We start from the raw sequence: 8659 nt of genomic DNA, 5'->3' as shown, positions 1-8659 counted from the left end.
TGGAAACTAGTATGGTAATTCCTTAGAAAACTTGAAAAGGCACAACTATTTGACCCAGTTATTCCTCTCCTCAGTTCATGCACAAAGGACTTAAAATCAGCATACCATAGTTGACACAGCCACATGGATGTTTATAGCAACTCAAATTACAATAGCTAAACTATGGAACTAGCCTTGATGCCCTTCAAAAGATGAATGGATAAATGGATAAAGAAAATGTGGTATATATATACACAATGGAAAATTACTCAGCCTTAAAGAAGAATGAAATTATGGCATTTGCAGGTGAATGGATGGAGTTGGACAGTATCATGCTAAGTAGAGTAAGTCATTCCCAAAAACCCAAAGACCAAATTTTTTCTCTGATATACAGATGCTGATCCATAATTGTGGGAGGTAGTGAAAAATGGAGGAATTTGTATTGGGCAGGAGTGAGAGGAGGGGAGGGGTTCAAGGGTGGGAGGTTGGTGGAATGATATGGACATTATTACATATGTATGTGTATGATTGCATGAATGATTTGACTGCATGGTGTAAGTCAGAGAAATGAGAAGCTGTGCTCCATTTGTGTGCATTGAGTTAAAATGCATTCTGCTGTCATGTATAACTAATTACAGCAAATTAAAAAAAATGTTAGGAACTCATTCTACAGGTTGCTTGTCTCTAGGATACTCCTTGGGAGCATTCCTCATGGTACAGAGAAATGTCTAGAAGTGTCTAAAGTGGTAATTGGCAGTTCAAGTGAAATTGTTCCTGACCATTTGTGGCCAATAAAATATAGAACTTACAGGTAAAAAATAGGGGCTGGGGATATAGCTCAGTTGGTAGAGTGCTTGCCTCATAAGCACAAGGCCCTGGGTTCAATTCCCAGCACCACACACACACACACACAAAAAAAAGAACTTACAGGTAAAAACTAAAAAAAAAAAAAACACAAAGTATCATTACCTCCTGTACTTGCTTTATTTTCTGTCTGCCTATGTCTAATATTATAACAGAAGCATCAGCCCCTAAACAATCATGATTATAATCATAAGTCACACTTCTCAAAGTGGATATGGGGTGTCACGAGGAGCTCACAACAACTCTTCTGCTTTAACTTTCACATACACACAAATGTCAAAATTTTACTAATGGTATTACATTGATGTTATATTAAAATCAAAAGTCTTAAAATTGCTACATCCCTGTAAGTCTACTCTTAACAAAATATATCCTCAAGTATGCTGCTACGTAGCATGTCATAATACCAGCACGAGATAAGCACCAATATTTTCAAAACAAGTTATAAAACAAAGCAACAGCAACAATAAAAAGCACAATAGCTGCCATCAACAAGAAACTGATACTATGTCTAAATGATGTTTACTATCTATTATGCTAAATATTTGACTGTACTAACACCTGAGATTCCACATCTTGGCCATGGAAGCAAATGGGTTATAGCACCAATCAACAAGGAATGATGATCACATTGTGTTTTTTTCATTTTCAGAGAATTAGCTCAGGTATTTTTTGCAGTTGGTTCTCATGATAACCTTGTGGAAAGGCATTGCTGCACCTGCATACAACATGCTACAGATGAGTACGTTGAGCCCTGGAGAGTTCAGGTAATTTTTCCAAGTTAAGGGGCATCAACAATATTTAAACATAGTCATTTGCCTTTTAATCTGGTCCAGAGCTTACAAAGCAGATGTTTTCAAGCCAGGTATTCTAGGGCAGTATCTTGTTTGACCCAGGGGATATATAAACATAACAATGACATATAATATCATCTTAAAACATATATATAGATAAAACAGAATGGAGAAATGGAGAGGTAAAACTGAGATCCAAGTTCAACTCTTTTTATTGATGACTAATTTGTACCAGTCATTCCTAGGGACCATCTCCTGAATTATCTGATTGGATGCTCTCTTAGTTCAGGAAACCTTATTTTAGAGATATGAAATGGCTTGATTAAAGTCACAGAGCCAACAGATCTAGAAGCAAGGATTTGAATGAAGATCTCTTTAATATGAATCCAGTGCTGTTTTTACTGCTCTCAATGTACAGTTAATTCATATAAATACATTTAGTCAGGATTATAGAAAAAAGGGAAATTTATTTTATAATTTTCTAAGCACATGGCATCAAGTGACTGGATAATAGATTTTCCTTATTGTTTTGTAAATTATGCACCTATGTAAAATGTTTATAATCACATATTAAAATCAAGTAGTGGTTTAAGGGAAAGCACCCAGAAACAGAATCATCAAGTCATGAAACACTGAATAACTGGGCTGATGTGTGGAAGGTCAGTCTCAAAGCCAGGTGCACAGGAGAGTGAAGGATCTCTAGGTTTATGCCTCTTGGTACTGAGGAGGGTTGTGGTATCATCTGTCTACCTTTGTCATGCATGGCAAGTCATGTGACCAGCAGCAGAAGCACATCAGAAAACATTATTGGAAAACATCCTAAGGAAGAGCTAAATGATAAGACAGTACGAAAAGAACTAATAGATGGAATCGATCCATAATATCAAGGCTGCATTAAATGTTGGTGAATGGCATCAACTAGAAATTTCCCTGACCTGCCTAATTGTGCGCATGATTCCAGTAGGCTAGGATTGTATGAACTATTGTCCTCATACTTCGGACTCATTTCAGATAGACTTGTTGGATGATGTGCTGTGTGGATAGACAATTTGGGACTTAGTTGTTTGCATTGGATAAAGAAACCAAATATTCCAGGTTCACCCACCTTTGTCTCCTAAGACTTAAAATTTATTTTCAAACAGAGATTTCCTTTCTCTCCCTTTCTCTCTCATTCTTTTTAACCTTATGAGTTCAAGGATATTTTCTGGCTGCTCACACTGTGCTTAGTCCCACACTAGGTGAGGGTGGACAGTTGGAAACAGCACAGATAAGCTCCCATTCTCATAAATAATGCAACCCAGGAAGGGAAAAATAATCAAAAAACAGATAATTGGAAAAGTTTTAGTGTGATAAGTTATGAGAGAAAATAATAAGGAAACATGACATACATCAGGGGAAGAATGGGGTCAAGTTAAAGCTCCTTCAGGAAATGTCATCTTTGGCAGAAACTGCAGAAACTTAAAAAAGCCTACATCCAGGAAGGGTCATAAGGAACCTAAACACCAAGAGAAGCCTAAATCCAGGCCAAGAGTGAGGGGTGAGTGTCCTGAGCAGGAGAAACACTGTGAGTCCACGTAGGGTACAGGCATCGCAAACATGAAATCCTAAGTGACAGCCACCCGTCCCTGGGCCATGGTGCACATGCCCCGCATGCTGGCTCATCTCCCATGGCTTCCCCATGAGTTCTGCACTCCAGACATGCAACGTGATCACAGTTCCTCCATCTTCTTGCCTGGAGCACTTTCCCCTTCTCCAGCCATCCGGACCTCACTGCTGACCGTGCTCACCTGAGACACCTGCTCTGGAAATCTTCCCCCGTGGTCTCCAGTGGGGAGAAGCAGCACCTTGCGCTGCCCAGCCCGCCCTGCACCTGGCAGCTTCACAGGACACACACACACAGCTATTGGGCTATGAGGCTATTAAAACAGTGTTTCTGTTTGTTTGTTCGTTCTCTGGTAACCACCACATGACTTCCACAAGAGTGTGTGCGAAGGACATGCTGGATAGTGCACGAATACTATGCAACGTAGAAGACTGAGAATGTTTAAGAATTAGTGATAGTAACCAACAGACTCTGAAAAGGCGATTCTACTTCTCCCCGTTGGTTGAGGTCGACCAAGTGTCCACCAATGGCTCATGCTCCACCTTTATAGCATGCGTCTTCTTGCTGGCAGTGCATGCATCTGGGCTGTACAAGACTCAGCATCATTTCACGACTAACTGGGGCCACGTGACTGAGTTCTGGCCTTGGAAGGTGAGAGACGCAAGAGTCACTCCTAGGTCAACACACTCTCTGTAGCCTCCTTCACATTCTCTCTCTTTCCCCCAGTTACCTACTAGGTTTCCTGAGTATCCTTGGAAGCCAGCTGGTAGAGTCTTCATTAATCTGGTTCTCCACAGGCCTGGGTTGTAAGAAATTTTTGCCTCCACTAGTCCAGTGAGTGGACATTATTCAAGCAAGTAATAAACTTTTACTTGTGTCAAATCCCTGTAAAGTCATGGTTTTCCTCTTTCAGTTATAAGGGTCACCCTAACTAATATACCTCATGTCAAGTGGTTCTATGTGGCTGTCTTGTGTTAACTTCGAGGGTTCTCAAGTGGAATGGCCCATAAACTTTGGGAGACAGGATATATACTGACAATGCTGTGAAGTAGAGCTGAGTACAAGACCAAACATCCAATACAAGCATTTCAGAGTGAAGAACATGGGGTTGCCATCGCCTGTATTTTTTAGGTGGTGGACTCTTTTGTTCTTGTTATAAAGGTGTTTGTCTAGAGAGCCACGGGTGGGACTGCAATGTAACCATTTGGGCTATCTCCAAATCTGGTTGATTTTCCAAATCTCTAGAGAAGAGTCTTTCTTTTTTTTAACAAGTGAAAATTTATTGGACTTATTGCTTGTACTTACAATTCTTCTAGTACAGGTGGGAACAGAATGTGAGGAGTGGGTGACTGGCCAAGTTGGAGAATTATTTATTCAGGTGACCTTTGAGATTTTCTATTGAACACATAGTTCCAAGAGTCTGTTTCTCAGCTTCTTCCATTTTCAAGCTGCCAGGAAGTACAGAGATCCTTGCATTCAGGAGACGACCTTGCCTTCTACTTCACTGAGAACAATGAACCCACCTCACAGTTACTGTCACATCTACCCCCACATGGGCAGTTCGCTTCTCTCTCTCCCTTCCTTCCCCTGTGGCCCTCGCATGGTCTAATTTACTCACTCTTACACTGTGTCCCTTCTTCTGCCAAAACAATACATCAATTTTTTTCTTCTAGATCAATTCTTCTTGCATACAAAATACTGCAATATTTTGTCTTTATAAAACAAACCTTGTTAATTCCCTCCTCTACTCATTTTAAGCTTCTATTTTTAGCACACTTTAAAATTCTTAAAACATTTAATTTATCCATTATGTTCTTCTCTTGACTATTCCCAGCCAGGCCTAATGTCCCCTGATTGTGCTTTTGGCATGATCACCAAAGACTTACATTGTACCTATTCTCTGGTTCTCAGTCCCTAGAGGATCAGGTGTCTCAGAAATCAGAGGTCCTCCCTCTATTTGAAGTATTTTTTTCTACTCAAGTTTCTGGAATGTCAAACCTTCTGGACTTCCTCCCATTTCACCATTTAGTTCTTCTAGTTCCTCATCATCTCTCTGGTCTCTTCTTCATTAAAAAAATCCAAACATACCACATAACATACATGCATGAACAACTGTTCTTTACCCCTCTTGGTTCTTAGATGAGACCCCAAATCTTGCTGTGTCCTTTGCAAGTCCTGAGTGGCCCTACCTCTACGATAGACAATCATCTGCATTGCACTAGGTCTGTAAGGGTGGAGATTGCTGGGGTATGAGCCAAGGTAGGGGTTTTGTGAGGAGACAATAGTTCTACTCCAAACATCTATTAATCTGAAGCAGGTATTTCAAGTGTCATCAGCACTGTTCTTGATGAAACAAGAGGCATTTAAACTTCAGATGGGTTTGACACTCCCCTATCTGGATTTCTTTCATACTTGATTGTAGATAGGAATTATAGAACTTCCTTGTGAGAGTGGTATTCAAATGGCAGCAAACTCATTTTTACAATTGGGGTTTAGGCATAATGAGGTCCACATGGCAGACTTGGAGTAGATGGGAAACTCTGAGAAATAATAGCACTGAAGTGTTCAGATTTCCCACAGAGACAGAGCAGGAAAAGCTGGCGACAAGATTGTGGCAGCTGGTGACGTTGCCACTGGAGATGGCTGCTGCAAGACTTGAGATGCCTTTGGAGTGACTTAGTACTCAGAAAGAGATAGAGGGAGTACCAGTGACAAGAAAAGAGCAGGCATTGTTTCATCTACTTACGCTCCTGCATAAGTAGATGCAACTATGGTCGCATAAACATTGCATTTAATGCTGTGCACACTGGTTTTCTTCTCACCCCAGCCTTGAGAATATCTTACCTATAACTTTAGTTCATAACGTATATCATTTCAAAGAGCCTAAAATGCTCTACTTTATTTTTTTGAATTATTATTTTTTTAATTTACTTTTATTGTAAACAAATGGGATACATGTTGTTTCTCTGTTTGTACATGTACTTTTTTTAAAAGTCTATAGCAGTATTATGACTATAAATGCAAGAGTAGCATTAGAACAAAAAATATATTAAAAAAATTAAAAGAAAAGAATAACATGAGATCGTAACTTTGTCTACAGGCATGTAGATTCAGGCAGCCAAGATAGGTAGTTTGTCAAAACAATTGTACAAAAAATAAGTAAAATCCCTGATTTTCTCTACACACAAGGGTTCTTTTATAGGAATGATGAGCACCAAATTTAACCAAAATGTTTGGGAAACAAATATTTTTGGGGAGAATATTATGGGAAATGTTGACTTCCCTTTTAAAAGCTGAAGATACACTTTGTCTTGCAGTACATAAAACCTTTCCCCCTGCTCTTTTTTGGGGAGAAAATAAAACAGTTAATATTCAGTGACTGCAAGCTATTTTTTATGCCAATCATATTAAGATATAGGTGCCACTGCCAAGAAGATAAATTATACACCTTGCAATAAGGGAAGATAACAGGTAAAATTTGCAACATGTCTATGAAAACCTTCTCTATGCCAGAAATTAAATTTGCTTGTTTCAATTAGAGAATAGAGAGAAATCTATTTTTTATTGATCAAATGAGGTCAAAGGATTTTGAATAGTTGTTTTGTGGCACATTATTTCTGTTTCATATGAGGAAAAAGAGACAATAGCATTTTCTCCTCCAGAAGCAGTTTCATACTTGAACCTGGGATTTCAGCTGAGAGTTACAGGCAAAATCTTTGATATCTACCCATTAAAGGATTAAGTCAATCCAGGCCAGAACATAGGACCACATCCATGTTTGAAACACTCTCCTCTCTGCCAAAGCAATAAAATGAACACAGCTGATAGCTGAGCAATGTAAAACAACAGCAAATACCTCCTGCATCTTAGTATTCCATGATTTACTTATAATTTCACTTAAAATAAGAAAAAATATGTCTTATCCAGAGAAGAAGGTCATATCTCCTTTTATAAAGGTTCTGTAGTTAGAAACTCTTAAGTCGAGGGTGGGAGGAGGTTCTGAAGAAGGGCAGGGATTCTTCTCCAACCACCAGGGCAATGGTCTGTCTTCAGAGAAGTTCTGCAGGTGAGTTAAGACTGGCTCAGGAGGGAGCCAGCACAACGCCTGCTCAGGAAAGCCAACAGCACAGACTTAAAGGATCTTTCAACAAGGGCATCCTTTATGAATAACGTAACACGAGGGCTGGTGTCTCTGGAGGTCTTCTGTGCAGGACCACAGTCCATTCTGTCCATGAGAGACAAGCTCAGTGAGAAGCTCCCTGTGTGTTGCAATGTTGTGCACGCATGTGGCACTCTCCATGTTCTTTCTGGAGTAAGCAAATGGATTGCTAATCTGTGTCCTGAATAATTGAAGAGGTGGCAGTTCAAGAGTCGGATACCCCTCTGTTAGAGAGGGTATCCTTAGGGAGAGCACAGGGGCTGTCCCTCCTCTCTCAACACCTGTCTTCCCATTGAGCCCCAGACATTTGGAAAGGTTGCTGATGTCCTACCCCCTGAGGTCCTTGTCCAATCAGAGACAACTTCCTTTCCTGGACATCAGAATGAAAAATGGCAACTGTCTTTTTATTGAAAGTCACCAAACTTCAAACATTTATGATAATCATTTGCAGTAAATGTTATCAATATCCCTCCAGCCATGGACTAGACACCATAACTAAGGTTTTGGATAGAAAAGGAAACTAGCTATCCAGAGAGAGAAATCAAGCAGAAATCATAGTAATTTTCACCTCTCCAGGGATTGTAGTTCCCACTGTGATTTCACATATATTTTTTTATCTTTCTCACCAGCGCTGGGTGAGCCAATCTAGGATTATTGTCTCAATTTTATAGCAGGACCTCAGAGAGGTTAACATATTTCTGTGAGGTCACACAGTCAATTGGCAGTGAAACTGGAACAGAAAAGATATCTTTTGTCCTGAACCCTGTGATTTTCCACTATCACCCAATAGCAGTGGAACAAATAGAATGATATTTTGTATTTACTGTTGCTCTGGTTCTTCTACCATGGAGGTTAGAAACTTTCTAATTAACTTTCTAACTTAGAAGCAATATGTATCCTGGTTAGGTTTTTGAAATTTTGATATCAAAATTCCAAATTCCATTACTCAGCTGTGGAACCTGAGCAATTAAAAAATATAAATCACTAACCTCATTTGATTTAGTTACAAAATAAGGATAAACCTAGTGATTGTCTCGTTAGGATCATTGCACATTTGGTGAAATAAAAAACAAAATACATGTGAGGCCTACAATGGTCTTCAATAGAAGGGGGCAAAGGCAAGGTGTAATGTTAATGTCAGTGATGGTAATGAGGATGATAGTGTTAGTGATAGAGATGGTGGTGGTGATCCTGGGAATGGAAGAGGTGATATTGGAGATACTAATGGTTATGGAGATGGTGATGATAATGATGGTGGTG

The sequence above is a fragment of the Sciurus carolinensis genome, chromosome 1, assembly GCF_902686445.1.
Source record: "Sciurus carolinensis chromosome 1, mSciCar1.2, whole genome shotgun sequence".
NCBI lineage: Eukaryota > Metazoa > Chordata > Mammalia > Rodentia > Sciuridae > Sciurus > Sciurus carolinensis.
The sequence above is the reverse complement of the archived record's forward strand: the minus strand, read 5'-3'. Positions refer to the sequence as shown.